The following is a 21,555-nucleotide window of genomic DNA, read 5'->3' on the forward strand; positions in this document are numbered from 1 at the left end:
CTGGTCTGAAGGGAGACCCCTCCCCCGCCTCCGCTCTCCCATAGCACCTAGCCCTTACTTCTCTGCGAATGACAAGCTTCACTTCTCTGCGAATGACAGACTTTCGTCTAATCCTGTCCTCACCCTTCCTGCTCCCTTCACAGTGGCAGAACAGTGCTCTACAGAGTGGTGCTCAATCAACGTTGCCGAGTAACTGAATCGATTTTTAATTAGCACGTGGAAGGGGTTAAGGAAGAAGGTCCTTTTCCACAGCCAGGCTCCATTCAGTGATGATTTCAGTCATCAGAAAGACGTATAGAATACAGGTAATTACAAAATTTTTTTTTATGTTTCATTTTATATTTGAGAGAGTGAGAGATGGAGTGCCAGCGGAGGGAGGGGCAGAGAGAGAGGGAGACACAGAATCCGAAGCAGGCTCCAGACTCCCAGCTGTCAGCACAGAGCCCGACGCAGGGTACAAACTCAGAAGCAGTAAGATCATCACCTGAGCCAAAGTCAGAGGCTTAAGTGACTGAGCCACCCAGGCACTCCCAGAAAAAAGGTAGTCTTAAACAGCACATTTTCCAGTGAGGATATGATTCTTCACACTTAAAATCTCTCACAAGACTCCAATAAGGAAGTGATTTTGAAGTGATCTCCAAAAGTTTTGATTGTGTACTCCTATCATGAAAAAGGTATTTTTTTTTAAGTTTGCTTATGTATGTTGAGATAGAGAGAGCATGTGAGTAGGGGAGGAGAAGAGAGAGCGGGAAGGAGAGAGAATTCCTAGCAAGCTCTGCACTGTCAGCACAGAGCCTAACGCGGGGCTCAAACCCACAAACCATGATAATATGACCTGAGCCGAAATCAAGAGTTGGACACTTAATTGACTGAGCCACCCAGATGCCTCATGATAAAGGTATTTTAAAAAAACTTAAAAAAATACATACCTTGTATTTTGTGTGTAAATATAACACAGAATTTTATTTTACCTCAATATACATATATTTATGTATTTATAAAACATGTATATATCCTACTGTGTTAATATAATATATAAGATACACACAGAAGGGGCGCCTGGGTGGCTCAGTTGGTTAAGCATCCGACTTCGGCTCAGGTCATGATCTCGCGGTCTGTGAGTTCGAGCCCCGCATCAGGCTCTGTGCTGACAGCTCAGAGCCTGGAGCCTGTTTCACATTCTGTGTCTCCCTCTCTCTCTGACCCTCCCCCATTCATGCTGTCTCAAAAATAAATAAACGTTAAAAAAAAAAATTAAAAAAAAAAAAGATATACACAGAAAATGTAACTTTCAATGAATAAATGAAAATAACATTTTAATATTTTCTTTTTGCACCCCAATAAATAGTCTGGCACGAGAAAAGACTAATCTTGGCTGAGCAGCTATATTTTCTGGTAGAAGAAAGGAAATCATGTTTTTCTTTTCCTAGGCTATGCCCCAACATTGGCTACTTCCTCTCTTTATTCAGATTCTCTTACAAGACCACCAACATACTTCAAACATCAGTGAAATAAAGCAGGAGGAAGGCTTAGGGCTCTGGATTCTCAGTCTGGAAATGTCACGATTTAATCTCAGAGATTTGCTGTGAAGTTGTAAGCATGACAGTGTGAAACCCAACAGATTACTCCTGAATTCCTTGTTTGTTTTCATTGTGACCAAACTCTCATAAAATTTATTTTTTTTTAGCTTCAAAACTCAAAGGATGTGTGGACACATGACTTAAATGGAGAAAAACATCATGAAAACAATATTAAGAAGTAATTACTTTTATATTGTTTTCATTAAATAAAAACCCCTCATATTCAGATAATCACATAGTATAGTTTTTATCTCTTTTAAAGAAAAAAGTCAATAAATATTAAAAGGGTTTGGAAATGATACGTGCAGTGCCCACCACATTAAAACCATTTTAATTGTTTTTAAACACACACACACACACACACACACACATGCACACACACACAGGAAAAAATATCAGATAGATATTCTCCAAAAAAATGAACAAGCTATATCCCAAAATGGTGAGAATAAGTTTAATTTTCTTTTCCTCTTTAGGCATTTCTGTGACTTTTCAAACACCCTTTAGTGGCCACGTATTTTTTTTTGAAAGAGTATAAATATAACCAATTGTAAATAATTCACATAGATTTCTATATTTTAATAGAATGAGAATCCTATTCTTCTAATGGAACATTTTAACTCCTTTTGGAGTTACTAGCATTCGGAAGAAAAGTGCCTATTATTTCCATGTTTTAGAATTCATTTTGACTTCAGTACAATTTTTAATGTTACTTTGGTTTCACATAAGAAAGTTGCACTTTTAATAATCAAAACAGTATGGTACTGGCACAAAAATAGACACATAGATCAAGAATAGAATAGAGAGCCCAGAAATAAACCCACACTTTTATGGTCAATTAATCTATGACAAAGGAGGCAAGAACATACAATGGGGAAAACAACAGTCTCTTCAATAAATAGTGCTGGGAAAACTGGACAGCTACGTGCAAAAGAATGAAACTGGATGACTTTATTATGCCACATATAAAAATAAACTCAAAGTGAATTAAAGGCCTAAATGTGAGAGCTTGAAACCATACCCCCAAAAGAAAACTTAGGCAGTAATCTCTTGGACATTGGTCTTAGCAACATATTTATGAATGTATCTCCTCAGGCTAAGGAAACAAAAGCAAAAATAAACTATTGGGACTACACCCAAAAAAGCTTCTGCACAGCAAAGGAAACCATCAACAAAATGAGAAGGCAACTTACTGAGTGGGAGAAGATAATCTGTAAATGACATATCTGATTAAGGGTTAGTATCCAAAATATATAAAGAACTTACACAACTCAATGCCAAAACAAAAACAAGAATAGCCAAACTGATCTGATCAAAAAAGGGCAGACAACCTAGATATTTTTCCATAGATGGCCAACAGTTACATGAAAAGATGTTCCACATTGCTAACCATTAGGGAAGTGCAAATAAAACCACAGTGTGATATCACCTCACACCTAATGCAATGGCTAGTACCAAAAAGACAAGGAATAACAAGTATTGGTGAGGATGTGGAGAAAAAGGAACCTCTTTCACTGTTGGTAGGAATATAAATGGGTGCAGTCACTGTGGAAGACAATTATGGAGTTTCCTCAAAATATTAAACATAGAAATACCATGTGATCCAATAATCCCACTACCAGTTATTTACCCAAACAAAATACTAATTTGAAAAGATAGCTGCATCCCTGTGTTTATTGCAGCATTATTTACAATAGCCAAGATATGGAAGCCACCCAAGTGTCCATCAATAGATGAATGGGTAAAGAAGATGTGATACACACACACACACACACACACACACACACACACACACACACACACACACAGTGGAATATTACTCTGCCATAAAAAAGGATGAGATCCTGTCATTTGCAACCATATGGATGGACCTACAGGGTATAATGCTAAGTGAAATAAGTCAGAGAGATCAAGACAAATACCATATGATTTCACTTCTGTGTGGAATCTAAAAACAAAACAAAGAAACAAAACAAACAGACTCTTAAAAAGAACAAACTGATGATTGCCAGAGGGGAGGTGGCGGGGGGTGGGGGATGGGGATGGGTGAAATAGATAAAGGGAATTAAGAGGTAGCAACTTCCAGTTATAAAATAAATAAGTCACAGAGATGAAATGTACAGCATAGGGAATATAGTCAATGGTATTGGAATAGCATATGGTGACTTATGTAGTCACACTTATGGTGAGCATAGCATAATGTATGGAGTTGTTGAATCACTATGTTGTATACCTTAAACCAATGTTACACTGTATGTCAACTACTCTTCAATAAAAAAAGGAAAATGGCACTATCCACAATAGCCAAAGTATGGAAAGAGCCCAAATGTCCGCTGATGGATGAATGGATAAAGAAGATGTGGTATACATATATATATAATGGAGTATTACTGGGCAATCAAAAAGAATGAAATCTTGCCATTTGCAACTACATGGATGGAACTAGAGGATATTATGCTAAGTGAAATTAGTCAGAGAAAGACAAATATCATATGACTTCACTCATATGAGGACTTTAAGACACAGAACAGATGAACACAAGGGAAGGGAAGCAAAAAATAATACAAAAACAGGGAGGGGGACATAAGAAACTGTTAAATATGGAGAACAAACAGAGGGTTATTGAAGGGCTTGTGGGGGGGGGGATGGGCTAAATGGGTAAGGGGCATTAAGGAATCTACCCATGAAATCATTGTTGCACTATATGCTAACTAACTTGGATGTAAATTAAAAAATAAAATAAAATAAGAAAAATGACATTTTAAATCAAATGCTTCATAACAGAGACCCAGTTATCCAGAATACAGATACATTTTAGACTGAGGATACAGAGAGAGGCAGCAAATGGGTCCAAAGGAACTCGTAAATTAATGGAATCAAGGCAGAAAGGGAGAGTAAATTAGAAGGTAGGTCTGTCTGGAGAAGATTAAGATTATGGAGAGCCCGTGCAATCTAAACATGTGACAGTTCTTGTAAGGAAACCCATCATCATCTAAATAAATAATATGGAAAACAAATAAATAATATAGAATCCTAGTTTCTGCAATTATTTTCTGGCAGAGTCTCAATTTTGCTCAGGTGTTCACCTTTCCATGTGCTCAAGTGGGTCTAACCTATATATGATGGTCTCATTCCCCTTGTCATTGACTCTTTTAGTCAATTCCTGCCATTGAGGTGTCAAGAATTCTGCTGGGGGCATTCTGGATAGATTCTTCCCTCCTTATCAAAGCTGAATAAGGGGCACCTGGGTGGCTTAGCTGGTTGAGCGTCCAACTCTTGATTTTGTCTCAGGTCATGATCCCAGGGTTGTGGGATCGAGTCCCGCATTAGGCTCTGAGCTCTTCCCTCTGCCCCTCTCTCTAAAATTAAAAATTTTGTGCTCTCTCTCTAAAATTAAAAAAAAAAAAAGTTAAAGCTGAATAAGAAATTTAAACCAACTATTGAAAGGCACCAGAGAACAACTAAGGCAGACAGAACTTGATTGGCCAGAATCCTGGAGAGAGAGGGAGAGAGATACTGAAAGAAGCCTCATGTTTGCCTCTATTTCCACCTAGTATGGGATGGAGAATAGAGATGGGCAAAAAAGTGGGCTGGGGATAGGGACAATTTTTCTGGGATGGAAAATGGCAGGGTTTGGCGTTCCCAAAGGGGACAGACAGATAGAGTTTGAAGTGTGGGGCCTAGAAAGATTGAAGGGCTCTGGCACCATTGAGACTCCAGAGGACTCTACCATGAGAGCAAGAGAAAACCATAAAAAAATCAAGTCTGGGGCGCCTAGGTGGCTCAGTCAGTTAAGAATCTGACTTCGGCTCAGGTCATGATCTCATGGTTCATGGGTTTGAGCCCTGCATCAGGCTCTGTGCTGACAGCTCAGAGCCTGGAGCCTGCTTCAGATTCTGTGTCTCCCTCTCTCTCTGCCCCTCTCCTGCTCATGATCTGTCTGTCTCTCAAAAATAAATAAATGTTAAAAAAAAAAAAGATCAAGTCTAACAAAGCCTAAGACTCATGCTCAACCAGATCAAGTCTGTCTGCATAAAGCCTGTCTGTCTACCAGAAAAGAATTAAATCTTCTTTGGGTAGAAGTGCCATTAGTCAGAGCTTTACAATTTCTCATACACAATGTCTGACATTCAATAAAAAAAAAAATCTACCAGTAAAAAAAAATAAAAATCTACCAGGATATGAATAAATAGGATCAAATGATGAAAACCAAAAGAAGAAACAGGTAATATACACAGACCTAAGGGTGATGATTGCCAGAGGGGAAGTGGTGGGGGGTGGGGGAGAATAGGTGAAATAGCTAACAAATTATTGGAGTTATCCGACAAGAAATTAAAGGTAACTCTGGTTAACATGCTTAAGAAAATAGAAGAGGGGCTCCTGGGTGGCTCAGTCGGTTGAGTGTCTGCTTTCAGCTCAGGTCATGATCTCATAGCTCGTGAGTTCGAGCCCCGTGTTAGGCTCTGTGCTGACAGCTTGGAGCGTGGAGCCTGTTTCAGATTCTGTGTCTCCCTCTCTCTCTGCCTCTCCCCTGTTCATGCTCTGTCTCTCTCTGTCTCAAAAATAAATAAACGTTAAAAAAAAAAATTTTAGTCAATTCTTTTAGTCATCAAGTCATCAAGCTAGACATCAAGCTGAACATTTAAGATTTGCATATGGGGGGCACCTGGGTGGCTCAGTTGGTTACGTGTCCGACTTCAGCTCAGGTCATGATCTCATAAGCCGTGGGTTTAAGCCCCGCATTGGGCGCTGTGCTGACAGCCCAGAGCCTGGAACCTGCTTCGGATTGTGTGTCTTCTTCTCCTTTCTCTGTCCTTCCCCCCACCTTTCACTCTGTCTCCCCCTCTCTCAAAAATAAATAAACATTAAAAAACCCATAAAATATGTGTTTATTGACTATGTTATTAGCAAGGCTTCTGGTCTATAGTAGACTATTAGCAGTTAACTTTTTAGGGAGTCAAAAGTTATAGGCGGATTTCTGACTGTGTGGGGGGTTGTTGCCACTAACCCCCATGTTGTGCAAGGGTCAACTATATATCCAAGTGCAAAGCATGGTTGTGTTAGGGTAATAGGAGTGCAGAATTTTTTGGTTGTTTCTTTTCTCTGTATAGCAAGTAGAATTATATTAGTTGTATTAGTGGAAAAATTTCAAATTAAATTAATTAAAAATAATATGATTTGAATACATTGTGTATTCCTGGAAATATGAAACTAAGGGCCAAAGAACTGAAACAAAGTTATGTGTATTCTGAACACTTCATATAAATCTCTATCAGCTGCCTAAATCCTATGCTATAAATTCACCTTTTTATTAATTTCAGTGACACCCCATTTAGATAATCAGCTTAAATCTCTGGAATGTGGTCAGGAGACAGATAAAAGTAAAAAGTAAAGTTTCTTACAAGCAAAATGACTGTCAATGCCCCTATGCGTTATTCACAGGTACTTACTGAGAGCCAGGTAGGCTCATTTTTGCCATAATTCGAACAAGCTAGAATTTCTAGTCCAGGAAATGGAAAAGTGGATGGGGTTGCAGAAAGTGACATCTGCCAGCCTGACAGTAAAGTCCAGAGGTAGAAAAAACAACCCCAAAGCAGACCAAAATATACTGAAAACGATTTAATACTGGGTACCGAGCATAACTATATTCCAGCATTTTCTATGGCAGTTGGCTCTAATAATGACTAGAGCTCTCAATAGCAACACACTTACCCTACTTGGGAGGCTATCTAGTCAGAGAAGCATGTGGAATGCACATTTTGGAAAGGATTCCACTTAATATGGTTTCTTTTTAAAATATATTTTTGGTTGTTTTGCCTGAACACACACGTGTGCACTCTGCACGCACACACACGTATCCCTGTAAGGAACTGCTCACTTTTCCTTAACAGGCAATAAATGAGGAGATCTACTCAAGCTTTTCTGGAGACAAAAAAAAAAAAGTGACAATTTATCAAAGCAACTCGCTCCTCAAATTTCCCTCATTTTGCTGTGTTACTAAATGAAGCACTAAGAAAACATTTTTCAATCTCAAGGCTTGTCTCCTGTTCCATACTCGCCTCCACCCACCCCTTCTTCCCGCTACCCTCCGTCCCCCCACTTGCTTATCGCAGCTGCGAGCTGCACCAGTCTGGGGGGGGGGGTGGGAATTAACTCGGAGATATGTAAATGTCAGTTGCTATTAGAGCCAACGAGAAACTCTTCCGCCAGGGTCCCCGCAGCACTGCGGGCCGGGCCGTGGGAGCTGCGTTCCACCGGAGCTGGGCTGCCTGTGGCTCGCAACAGTCAGGGCTGTCTGGAAAGTTTTCAGGTTGTTTGCTTTCGTGGATTCGCTCCAAGTGAGGCACATGTTTTTCAAAAATGAATGCCAAAGATAACAAAAAAACGCAAAGGAGAGGAGAAAGGGAGGATTATCCAGAATATACGAGTGAACCAGGATAAGGCTTAGCAAACGACACAACGGTTCAAGGGCACTTGGCTCCCCACCACATTTAGAACGGCCCACAGAGACTGAGGTTAAAAACAATGTACATAATGACTTGAAAGACAGTTATTTGGGCGCCTGGATGTGTTTTACATCTTCTTCATATTGCTTGGGGCAGAGGTCACTGAATTATTCCGTTATTTAAGCTGTTTACAGCTATATTTGAGTGGTCTTTGTTGACAATTTTGCTTCCAAGTAATTTTCTAAAAACATCCTAATTACTGTTCCCTGTCATTAGCTACTGTAATTTGTTTTCAGGGCTGATGGTCAGCACTGTGACTGCATTTAGAACACCGAATGGGTTTGCATGATCATTCAGTGCGTGTCCCTGTTAAACCTATTGCTGTTTCTTCAAACCACTTCAGGTTTTTGGGTTTTTGTTTTTTAAGTATGCCATTTACATCTTTAAAGAAGAAAATGGAAGATGATTCTTTTTGTGTCATTATAATTTAGTGTTTCCATAGGACTTTCATTTCTAAAGGCATTACAATCATTTATTAATTACCCAGCCCTGTGCCCTTAAGCTCTCAGCCATTTGGAGTCTCTCTGATTTCTAGATAAGCCACTGAGGCTAGGGAAGGGCACTTGGCTGGGGAGAGGTTCCTCCCTTCCTGTTAGGATTCCCACCCTTTTTCCAGGCCACCCCACCCAAGTGGGATCTGCACAGGCTGGCTTCATTGCTGTATTTGAAGTTTCATGTTTGATGTTCCCTGAATGTGTGTATAAAATACATACCAAAGGAACATATAGATTATTTTTGGGTTATTTGATGTTTCGGATTTTCCCTGTTACTATTCATTTCTGTTCATTCATTTACCCCTTCATGGAACCCTGTGTTGGGCTCCCCCTCTACGTCAGTCAGTGAACCGGGCTCTGAGGAGAGGAGAGCCACAGTCTCACCATGCAGTTAAGAATAGGGCTGAAGATACTGTTAGACGAGGTGCGTGATGGCATCTGATGAAAATGCCATGGGAGGGGGGAGTGTGCAAAAGAGACGGAGATAAATAACATTATTCCAGGGAGATAAACCAACATGGAAAATGGGAATTCAGGGAGCAACAGGTCACTTAGTTGCCCTACCTGGAGGGTTTATTGTGAGGACTAATGGTAAATGAGGCTGGGATCGTGGTTTAGAGGAAGATTTCGGATGGTGCTGAACTGCCTGCTGGGTGAACCTCTCCAGCCAACGCAAAGTCTCCCCAACCGGACTGTAAGTGATCACTAGTAGCCAGAAAGACAGAGAAAGCAAGGGGCATAATTGCATTCACTATATGGCAGAAAAATTCACAGAGAGATTAATTAATTGTATGGCTGAAAGACCAGTAGGCAAACGACCAGGTGATCTAAAACAAGGCCAAGAAAATGGGCTTTAGGAAGGAAAATGGGTAATTATGCAACAGATTAATTATCCTGAAGAATGTCGAAAGCGACCAGATTGTGGGAAGTTTTCTGATTTTACAGCAATAGAAAATCATACCTGAAACCACACGGGCTTCACACACTCATGCATTCATTTATTTGTAGGTGATAATACAGGGTTTCATATTCTGCGAATTTCCGATCTTATTTACTTACAGAGTCCTCTGTCTCTACTCCCTTCTGACTTTCTGTCTCCACCCTGTAGTCAATACCAGACTCATGCCAAGCTTCATTTCATGCCAACTTCCACAGGAAATCCAGTCATATCAACAATCCTATGATTTCTGCAGTTTACAGATACATACAGGATGTTGGGGAGTGTGGGTCACATCACAAGCCTCTATCATGTCCCTCTCCTCAGCATCACCCTGCTTGTAAAGCCTCCCTCTGACTCACGAGGCTCCCTTTCATGACAAGTGACCCTCGCCTCCTACTCTCAGTCTGTGGACACTGAAGATCTGGCCCCGATCCACAATTGGATGTGTATAATGATCCAAAAATACAAAAATAAAGTAGTAGAAACTACCGTTTATTGGGCATTGACTATGGGCCAGGTCCTAAACTGAGAGCTTACCCGCATGACGTCATCTGACTGTCCAGCCCCATGGTGCGTATTATTAAGCCATGTCACAGATAAGGAAAAAGAAACACAGAGACGTTAAGTGATGTGCCCAAACGAATCCGAATGTTAAGAAGCAGATCAGTTGGCTGCCAAGCATGGCATCTTAACAAAGGATCATTCGAGTTGTCTTCCAGACCCAATGCGAAAGACGTATTGTTCTAGGCATCCCCTGGATAATAGCGAAAGAGACCACGGCACAATTTTAAACACAGGAACACAGAGGACTTAATCTGACTGCTTCTAGAAGGCTTGTCTTTGAGACACTGAAAGCATTTGTTATTGTACTGAGTGTAGCAGGTGAGGCTGTCAGGGATCAGTGCCTTTACGGCAGCATGCGGTTCTCACATGGGTTTTCGCTAAATGCCACACTCTGCTCCCCAATTATGGGTTGAATTTTGTACCCCTGAGATTCATATGTTGGAGTCCTAACACCCAGTACCTTAGAATGTGACCTTATTCGAAGACAGGGTCTTTCCAGAGGTAATCAAGTTAAAATGAGCTCATTAGGATGGGCCCTAACCCAGTATGACTGGTGTCCTTGCAAAAGGGGGAAATTTGGACCCAGGAACACTCAGAGAGGGAAAACCTAGGGAGGAGATTGCTATCGACGAGCTAAGAAGAGAGACCAGCTCCAGATTCTCCACCAGCCTTGGAAGGAACCGACCCCACTGACACTTTGATTTTGAACTTCCCAGCCTCCAGAACCATCAGACAATAAATTTCTGTTATTCGAGCCACCCGTTCTGTGATACTTTGTCACCGCAGCCCTAGCAAACGGAAAGACCCCCCCATTCCATACTGCCCCAGTTGGAATTCTCTCTCCTTTCCTCAGGTTCATCAACACCAAAAAGAACCAACAGAACTAAGTGTTCCAGGACTTAGAACCAACAGAACTAAGCTGCTACATTTTGAACAAGGTACCAGATAGTGAGCCTGTCCCAAAAGAGTTCCCTTTGATTTGATCCACTCGACTGATTGAGTATATAAGAACAAACATTTGAATATTACTTCCTCTGGGTTAAAAAAAAAAAAAAAAAAGAAGGGGTTCTTTAGGGTCCGTAGCAACTTCAGGGTAGTAGGCGCTGACCCTGATCATAGAGGGACTCTTCTGGAAGACAGCTGGGGAGTGCCGGTAGTATTCCAAACAGATCTTAAAACAAGTATATGCAGCTTCTTGTTTAAGATGTGTAAATAAACTGTCAGCCAAGTCAGCAGCCCCTTGTCTGTTCCTTTTTTTTTTTTTTAAGTAATTTTCAAGACAAGCTCAAACATAACTCTCACAGTTGGTTACTAGAGGAGTTAATGGCTTTAAGCTCAAAAGGAATGACTTTTTTGAATTATCCATTTGACAAAAGTCTCCCTAAGGCAACACTTTTACCCCCTGCCCGCTCCCCTAGTTGAAGTTAGCAACCATGTATTAATTAACTGAAGCCAATCTCAGGAAACACTAAACCTCTGTCTTTTCTTTTTAAGAATACAGAGTTTACATTAGAAAACAAGTAATTCTAAATTACCTGAGAGCTTCTTGTTATGTGAACAGAAAGGTTTCCTGGTAAATGTTTTCCACAAACCACCTGAATTAAGGGGCTCTCATTTCAGTAGGACTGATGCTCTAGGAAGGCAGTCAGTTGCCTAACGTGAGATGATTAGAGAGTTAAAAAGAACGTGTTTCTCTCCAAAACATTTCCTTCGCTGGCTTGTTGCAAATGTCTGAATTTCACAACGAATACATCAACTTTAGAGTTCGTCATTGCTTTTGCTTCTGCATCAAAATGTACCCCCGAAAGGAGTAACTTCTGGTTCCTACCTGAACTCAGCCGTGTGGCGGGGTCCAGCGGAGACAGGCCACGAGGGCCACACCAGGCATAGTTTCGCAGGAAGCACTGGGGCAACTGGTAGCAGAGGGTCACTCCCTTGGCAGTGTCTGAAGATAAGGTTGGCTTTCCAGAGCTTCTTCCTGTTGGGAGTCAAATACACGCAGTTGATGGTTTGGTGGTACTATCTGGGTAAGAAGTCCACCGTTGCATGAACATGTAACTTTTTTTTTTTTTTTTAAGACATATAGACAGAGTAGGGGAGGGGCAGAGAGAGAGGGAGACACAGAATCGGAAGCAGGCTCCAGGCTCCGAGCTGTCAGCACAGAGCCCGATGCGGGGCTCGAACCCACGAACGACAGGATCATGACCTAGGCCTAAGTTGGATGCTCAACTGACTGAGCCACTCAGGCGCCCCATGAACAGGTAACATTTTAAGTTGCTTGCACATTAGTAAGAATTAGGCTTTTGTGTCTAATGTTCTATGTGATCAAAATGATGCCAGCTGGATAAGAGGACTGTTCCCCAGAGGAGGCTGGGGGAAGGAGGGAGTGTTGGGAGGGGGAGGGGCGGAGACACCAAAAAAGGGTAACAGAAGAAACTAAAGACAAACATCTAGCCTCTAGAAATGTGAAAAAATAAACTGCTATTCTTTAAACCATCCAGGTTGTGGGACTTTGTTACAGCAGTCCTAGCGAACTGATGTATTTGCCTTGTTTTTAGTCTCTTTATTTGTGTGAAATTCTATACAAGATTGGAAATGCCTTTTGCCAAATACATTGCTTCTTTCTGGGGTGAGCTACAACAATACATTCAGCCCACATCTGGGGTCATGATCTCACAGTTCACAGGTCATGATCTCACAGTTCGTGGGTTCGAGCTCCAAGTTCGGCCATGTGCTGACAGCTCTGAGCCTGGAGCCTGCTTTGGATTCTGTGTCTCCTTCTCTCTCTGCCCCTCCCCCGCTCACGCTCTGTCCCTCTCTCTCTCAAAGATAAATAAACATTAAAAAAAATTAAATTCAGCCCACATTCAACCCTCTTGGAACATTCAAGGTACATTAAAATCTATCTGCTAAGGCTTATTCATGATAAGACACTTATCAAGTCTGCTAGTGAAAAGATATACCCAGAGGAGATGATGGGATAGTTCTTTTTTTTTTTTTAATTTTTTTTTTTTAACGTTTATTTATTTTTGAGACAGAGAGAGACAGAGCATGAACGGGGGAGAGTCAGAGAGAGGGAGACACAGAATCCGAAACAGGCTCCAGGCTCCCGAGCCGTCAGCACAGAGCCCGATGCGGGGCTTGAACTCACTGACCGCGAGATCATGACCTGAGCCGAAGTCGGCCGCTTAACTGACTGAGCCACCCAGGCGCCCCTGGGATAGTTCTAAATGTAAGTAAAGTTCACAGAGCCAGTGATGACGATAGCTAATAATCAATGCTTACTGTGCATCTGCATTTTAAATGCACAGACTCTGTTTCTCAGGACAATTCTATAATTTGATTTTAATGCACACTAGTGAGGTAGTTACTGCCTATCCCCTTTACATATGGTAAAGGTGAGGCATGGAGAAATGAGGGAACTTTCCTTAAGATCACACATCTTGTAACTGGAGAAGGGAGGTTGTTTTACAATATAGCAGCTGGACGCTGGAGCCTGAGCTTGTCATCACTCTGTTGTTCTACCAAGACATTTAATTCTAGTGACAGAAAAACAAAATGAAGTTGGAACCCTACCTCACACCATATAAAAAGATGTATTAAAGACCTAAATGTAAGAGTAAACTCTAAAACTCTGAGAAGAAAATATACATCTTTTGGACCTGGGATTAGGCAATGGTGGTTTCTTAGACATGATACCAAAGCATAAATGACAAAAGAACAAGTGAATAAACTGGACTTCATAAAAATTAAAAACCTTTGGGCTTCAAAGGACACTATCAAGAAAGTGAAGACACTCTAAAGAATAGGAGAAAATATTTGCAAATCACGTATCATATAAGGGGTTAGTATCTAGAATATATACATATATATATATTTTTAATTTTTTTAACATTTACTCATTTTTGAGAGACACAGAGACAGTATGTGAATGGGTTAAGGGCAGAGAGAGAGGGAGACACAGAATCTGAAGCAGGATCCAGGCTCCGAGCTGTCAGCATAGAGCCTGATGTGGGTTTGAACCCACGAACTGTGAGATCATGACCTGAGCTGAAGCCAGACACTCAACCGACTGACCCACCCAGGCGCCCCTAGAATATATTTTTTAAAAAAACTCTTAAAACTCAACAATGAAAAGACAACACAATTTAAAAATGGGCAAAGGACCTGAACAGACATTTCTCCAAAGCAGATATACAACGGCCAGCATGTGAGGTGCTCAATATCATTACTCATCAGGGAAATGCAAATCAAAATCACAATGATATACCATCTCTTACCCACTGTGATGACTGTAATTAAAAACTACAATAGAAAGGAGAATAACGCGTGTCAGGGAGGATGTGGAAAAATTAGAGCCTCACACCTTACCGGTGGGAAAGTACAAAGGTATAGCTGCTGTACAAATCACAGTGCGACAGCTCTTCAAAAACTGAACATAGTTTAAATCAACCAATTTCGTTCCTAGGTATATGCCCAAGAGAATTGGAAATGTACCTGCACACAAAAAGTTATACGTTGAGTGTTTGTAGCAGTATTATAATAGAAAGTGAGGGGGACTGGGTGGCTCAGTCATTTGGGCGTCCAACTCTTGGTTTCAGCTCAGGTCATGATCTCACAGTTTGTGGGATGGAGATCCGGGTAGGCAAATTCTGTGCTGACTGCGTGGATTCTGCTTGGGATCTCTATCTCTCCCTCTCTCTGCCCCTCCCCAACTCACTCTCTTCGTCTCTTTCAAAATGAATGAGTAAAAAAACGTAAAAAAAAAAAAAAAAAAGATTCCCTCTCACCTTCTTCCCCATGCTCTCCCTCTCTCTCTCTCAAAACACGAAACCCACAAAAACCACTGAAGTGCACACTCTAAAGGGTGAATTTAATGGTATGTGAATTATATCCTTCTAAAAAATTTTTTAGGTCTCACAAATTTTAGCCACGATGAAAAGAAAATGATTTTAGGTGCTACTTGATTAAGAAGTGCCTTTTGTCCCTTGCCTTTGCTATAGGTAGCACATTAAAAAAAATTTTTAAAGCTCTAGAGATGACTTTCAAAATGACTTAAAAAAAAAAGCTGTCACACATACGGATAATATGGCTAAATGGAAGTTCTGGGAGAAAGTTTCTAAGTTGTTTTGTGGAAAAGATAAATTTCTTATGGCTTTGAACTAAAAGTTCCTCAAAGTAATTGAGAACGAAAACGAACGAGGTTTAACAGATTATTTTTAAAAACTCAGCAAGTTCTAATAAGATTTATAGATATTAAATCATATAAAATTTTGGGTTTTCAACTTAAGATGGTTGTGTTGATTATTTGAGTGATGAGGACTAAGATACGACCACCTGATTTACCTTTCTGTTAACTGAATAATGGATGCAAACGGAAAATGTTGACTCTGTCTTCTTGGTCTTTATTGTAGTTAGGGAAAACTGGTCAAACCAATGGCCCACAGTTGCCCAGAATTCAACAACTCATGTTTCATACAACCCTACACGTTCACACACTTAGGCACAGACATTCAGTGTGGTACACTGAGAGGGCTGTGTGGTCCCACGTGGGCTTTCCTCTTCACTCTGCCACTGGGAATAGATGCCGGGCAAGCTTCTTCATCTCTTCGAACGTGACTTTTCCTACTTGCAAAATGAGCAAAACAGTGTCTACGGTGCAGGGGATTTGCTAACATTCAAAGAACGCACCGAAAGTGCCTGACACACTTTTCGTTACACGCTGCCTGCGTGGATGATGGCGGTGGCGTTGGTGTTGAACACTGCGAGGATCCCTGAATGAGGTAAGTTCCTGCAGACCAACTGGCCCGGGCACAGGGCTACACATGAAGTAGATCCTAAATAAATCCGTGTGAGTTGATGAATTACTTCCTACTGGAAACCACACAAATCAAAAACATTTGTCTTCTGACTTGTTGCCTTTCCTCAAGTGATGTCCAACCCCCGGACTTCGGTAGGTGCCCTCTCTGACTAGCAAACCCACCTTCCCATTCATGAATAGTGGCTAAGGTCAGGCTCCTCATGACATTATTTTCTTTTGATAATATTTTCCCCACCGAAGAAAGTTTACTCATTCTGTATTATGCCAAACCGCATCATCTGGGGGGACGAGCTACAACTCCAGTTGGAAAGACCTAATTGGGTTCCAGCCATTTGCCGGGAAAGTTGTAGTCCTTGTTTAAAATTATTATTTTAACTGGCCAAGTGCCTTTTGTTCTCAGATTAATAATCTCTGCATCGTGCCTGAAGCCTTGATGTTATTTTCACTTCTACATTAAATATCGCCCAATTAAACAAAAAAAATAGCACAACTCTCAATTTCAGAAGTCAAAACTCCTGTTTTTCTAATTGCCTATTTCAGAGGTCTGAGCTTTTGAAAATAAATCTCATCACACTGGTTTTAGTTTTCTTTGGCTGGTCCATCCAGCTGGCTACTTTCACTGGCAAAAGGAAACAATATTTGGTTATTGTTCATTTATTTGTTTCAGGGAGACTTTGTCATGCCTCAGTTTTAACCATACATGTTAACACTGGTCCAGTAAGAAAAAAAAAGCAATATTTGGGGGTCCAATTGGTCTCAGACTGCGGTGTTGAGATATTCTAGCACAGCGAGTTATGTACAACAGGGTATAGCCTACAAATGGTCTTGCCTGCAAATTGTAAATTACTACAAAATCTAAAAGCAAAAACATAAGCTGAAGTCAGAGTGGAAAATGGAAGTGTTGTTTCTTCAATAAGGTGTTTAAAGTTTTGAAACTATTGGGCTAATTCTCAAATGTTCCCTGTTAATTAACTGGGCTATTGAAAACCTGAGGTCACCCAGAACTTTACTTTTACCTCCTCCAAGATAAAATTCAAGTTCATTCTCGGTAACAAGGGAAATAATTTACTGGTCTCCATGCCTCTGCCTCCCTCTCTCATGCTGTCACCTCCAGGCTCTGAAATAGCTCAGACTCAGGAACACATTAATGCTCAACCCAAGGGCAAGTTCATTGAGAATTTGCAAAATTAGGCTCTGAAAATCTGAAGCTGACTGCAATTCCAGAGAGGTCTGTTTGGAAGAGACAGTCCAGTCGGTCAGTCCAGGAGGCTGTCGTTAACATGTCACCGTGGGGCCCGCTCTTGCCGGCCCCGTGTGCGCCCCGACCAGGGGTATCTGTGGGCGAGAATGGGAATTGCCCTCGGATGTTAACTCCTGTCCCCTGTTTCCTCTCAACTGTCTGTTATTGATTTATTGTCTGTATCTTTGTCTAAACCCTAAAGCTATTTATCTTTTCACCAGGGTAACAAGTTTTGTATGTATCCAATCTGCTCCATAAAACAGAACTTCTTATTTTTTTCCCCTAAACTGGCTCCTTTAAGCTTCAAAAAGATTCCTGGATTCGGGGAGCAAGTTCTTACACAGATTTTCCCTACCTTTCATGATTTTATGGACTTTCAGCAGTGCCCCTCCGCTTTAGTCTTTTACTGCCAACACTTTCATCCCAGTGAGCATGCAGAAAGGGGTGGGACACATGGTAAACCCTGAGAAGAAGCGTAATGGGAGACACTAGGTGGGGGTGCTGGGGGAGAGACGAAGGCTTGAGCGATTGGCCACAGCACAAGTAAAGGCTTCTGGTCAATTACCAGTGGTAACTCGGAAGAAAGTTTCACGTGAGTTTATTTGTTGGTCTTTTCAAGTGGTAGGTCCTTGAAGGAAAGAGATACAGGTTGAGCCTATGGCCACACATGCCAAAAGGATTAAAAATAGTCTTGCTGATATAAAACCTTTCGAAGTCACATACAGTTAAACCACACTGACCGAAAAGGTCTCAGAGTGTATGACTCCATTTACACGAAATATTGAGAGTAGATAAAGCCCTAGAGATGGAAAGCAGATTAGTGGTTGCCAGGAGCTGGGGTTGAGCTGAAGTATGAGGGTGACTGTTTACTGGGTGTGGGGTTTCTTTCTGGGTTGATAAAATGCTTGGAAACTGGAAAGAGGTGGTGATTTCACAACATTATGGATGTAAAAAATGCCCCTGAACTGCATGCAGACTTTAACGTAGTTAATTCCGTATCATGTGAATTTTAACTCACTAAATTATAATCCTGTCTTGTGTGTGTATGTATGCGCGTGTGTATTCAATTTAACAAATATTTGAGTGTGGACAGTGTGCTGACCACTTTGCAAACACTACTGGAAACAGCTGTAGGGGGACATTCCACCCAGACTTAGAGGATCATGGGAGGTTTCCTCCAAAAGTAACATTTAAAGGGAATATAAAGCTGCCATTCGTTTCACAAATGTGTACTAAGCACCTGGGATCTGTCAGTCATTGATACAGGCCCTGGGGATACAGGAGTGAACAAAACAAAGCCCTTTCCCTCATAAACCTTACATCCCTGCAGTGAGAGACAAAAGAAAGCAAGTAAATACAATCGTATCCACGAAAACGCCTTGGAGAAAAATAATATAAGGAAGGCAGATGGAGAGTTGTGCGTGGAAAGTTCCAAGTGCTGCTCAACATTTGGGTCAAGGTCCCCCTCGCTGCCGAGCTGATGTTTGAGCAGAAACCCGAAGTTAGCGAGCCAGGCAGCCAGGCTGCTATCTGGGGAAATGGCAGTCTGAGCAGGGCAGAACAAGCGCAAAGACCCGGATGCAGTAGAATTCTTGGTGGGCTCATGGAAAAACCAGGAGGGCAGTGGGTCTGGAACCCAGTGAGAGAGAGGAAGAGGACAGGGAATGCCACTGGGAGGATCAGCGTGGCCTTCTTGTCCATAGGACATTGGTTTGACTCTAAGATGGGAATACTTTGGGCAATTTTAAGCACAGCAGCAATTTTAAAAGAACTCCTCTTGCTGTTGTGCTGAGAATATCAACGCTAAAGGCACAAGTGAGGAAGCAGGAAGATGAGTTAAGAAGCTGTTGCCATTTAGGGGCACCTGCATGGCTCCTTCAGTGGAGCATGCAACTCTTGACCTCAGGGTTGTGAGTTCAAGCCCCATGTTAGGTGTAGAGATTATTCAAGGGTAAGACCTTTAAGAAAAAAAAAAAAAGAAAGAAAGAATAAGAAGCTATTGTATTTAACCGGGCAAGAGGCAAAGGGTCCCTTGGGCCAGATACAGACACACAGGCAGTAAGAAATGACTAGATTGGGGAAAGATGTTCTTTGAAGTTGGAACCAATCATTTTTGCAGATAGATTAGATATACTTAGTGAGAGATGGGATGACACCAAGGTTCTTGGCTTAAACAAATGAGGAGGGAGGTAGCATTGACATCTGCTGAGATGCATAAGGCTGCAGGAAGAACAGGTCTGCTGATTGGGAGCCAGGAATCAAGGTTCTGGACATGTGAGGTCTGAGATGCCTATGGGATGTCTTAGTGGGTGATAGTGAATGAGAAGCAGGAGTTTACGTAGAAGTCTGGACTGGGAGACATTAGCAAGCAGACGGTATTTAAGCCGGGGAACTGAATGAGATCACCTCAGCAGCACGTTACCTGATGCTTAAAAGTCAACTGAAAAACAGAGGACCCCAAGTCTTACACTAAGCAGATCATTTATGTGGGGAGGGAAGAAGAAGCAGTCATTACAGACCTTTTCACCAGACATCTCAAACATGGCTCAGGAAAGAGAGCCCATGCACATGTACAGACAGGAAAGACAGCGGCTTATCTCCAAAGACAGACAGGAGTTGATTTAAAAGGGAGAAGTCTGACAGTCATTGATCACAGCATGTTTGTTGTACTACCCCCCCCCCCACTACAGATTTCAGGGAAATTGGGCACCTCACAAGAATATTATCTCAGCCCAAGAAAGCTGGAAGCACAAAATGGATTGCCTATGAATTTGTTCTCTTTCATTTCATTATTTTGAATAAACACTTGTATTTCTAGTAGGGCAGTTGAAGGAACTTCTCAGAATATTTAGTCCGAGGATTTTCAACCAAGAAGATCATTTCTTTTTCACTCTTTACAACTAGCAGAATGGTATGGAATAGACCAACTTTTGCTATTGGAGGGACTGGTTGGTAGACAGGGCTCGGTCATCAGGCAGACCTAGGTATCAATTTCCCCAAATGTTCATTCCCTCCTAGAAGACCCTTACAACAGAGGTGCCCTCTAACATGCACCTGATGATCCCAGACACATTTGCAACACTATACTAATGCAGGTAGAAATTTTACTTCCTGTTCTCATCAAGTGTTCAAGTGAATGGTTCTTTATGTTTACCCTACAGGTTACTGTTGATTTGTCTGTCTTCCCAATTCTTTGGCTCTCACTCACCCCAGTTCCCCATTACTGACCCCGAACTCCCACATTTACTGGTAACCTTATTAAAGTTAGACTCTGCATTTCATAATCTATGATGGTAACACTTGGTTCACTTTGCTGACACACTTAACCTCACCAAAATTACTTGGGCAAAGAGCTCTGTAACAACCATTGGTTACAATTCTTCCTTTCCTGGGGCAAAAAGTTTCCATTTCCGTTGAGACAAGATCCCTGTCTTCAGCACCAGATCTGTTTCCCAGGAAAGCTACCAAAAATTCTGACTCTTGTCGCCAGTTGTTGGGGAATACCAAGAACATGATCTGCTCTGACAGAGCCAACGTACAAATGGAGGGATTCGGTAGCCTCTGCCCGGTATGATTTGAGGCTCCCTTGCAGAATTCTCTTCTGGACTACCTGAGCCCTGCTACCTGAGTCTCCACCACTAGTGAATCATGTCTTTGCATTAAGCATTGCCTTCTGGAAAACACTCTTCAAAGAGTTATCATATTTAAGTTAGCTGGTGGTCAAAGGGGTGGGAGGGGAGACAGCAAGGAGAGGAAAAAGGAAGAGAGCTGAAATAAAGGTGGTAACATAAAGCTTTGTGTGTTGAGAGTTTTATTCAGGACTGCATTGCAACATTAGTGCAAACAGAGTAGGTAATAATTATGACAGAATGATTCTAGCACGGCTCAAACCTACAGGCTTATGCCTAATGTGGTCTTATTCTTTATTTACAGGAAGCTTAGTAAATAGTGTAGATTTCACCTGATGTGTAGTTGGCCTACTGGTTCAGTACGAATTATAAGTTCCTTTAGGAGAGTGACTCTCAACTATGGGCAATTCTGCCCTGCTCTCCCAGGAGTTCTTGGCAATATCTGGAGATGTTTTCAGTTGTCACAGTTGGGGGAGAGGGTGCTACTGGCATTGACTGGGTAGAGCCCACGAACGCTGGTAAGCATCCTACAATGCACGGGGCAGCCTCTCCCAGAAAAGACCTGTCCAGTCCAGAGTGGCGATCATGCTGCAGTTGAGAGACCGGGCTGTAGGGTTATAGGCCAGCAGCCAGGGTTGTGGAAATGATAGAACTGTAGTGTAGTAGCTTCTAGTTATGTCTTGCAGAGGAACAGGAATCCACGGGTGTAAAAGCATGAATGCAAAGAGTGGCCCTGGAATGTTGTCCCTCTTCAGAAACCCCCTGTTACGTTCAGCCCTGT

General features: G+C 41.7%; 1 protein-coding gene across 1 annotated transcript in view; it reads right to left on the reverse strand.

Annotated features, from left to right (window-relative positions):
• Positions 1-21,555, reverse strand: part of LOC125165885 (uncharacterized) — an 821,026-nt gene that overhangs the window by 770,423 nt on the left and 29,048 nt on the right. Inside the window, exon 3 of the mRNA XM_047859334.1 lies at positions 11,913-12,062. The gene's annotated coding sequence lies outside the window, so the exon portion shown is untranslated. The remainder of the gene's footprint in view (positions 1-11,912; positions 12,063-21,555) is intronic.

This window comes from Prionailurus viverrinus, chromosome B2, assembly GCF_022837055.1.
Source record: "Prionailurus viverrinus isolate Anna chromosome B2, UM_Priviv_1.0, whole genome shotgun sequence".
Lineage (NCBI taxonomy): Eukaryota > Metazoa > Chordata > Mammalia > Carnivora > Felidae > Prionailurus > Prionailurus viverrinus.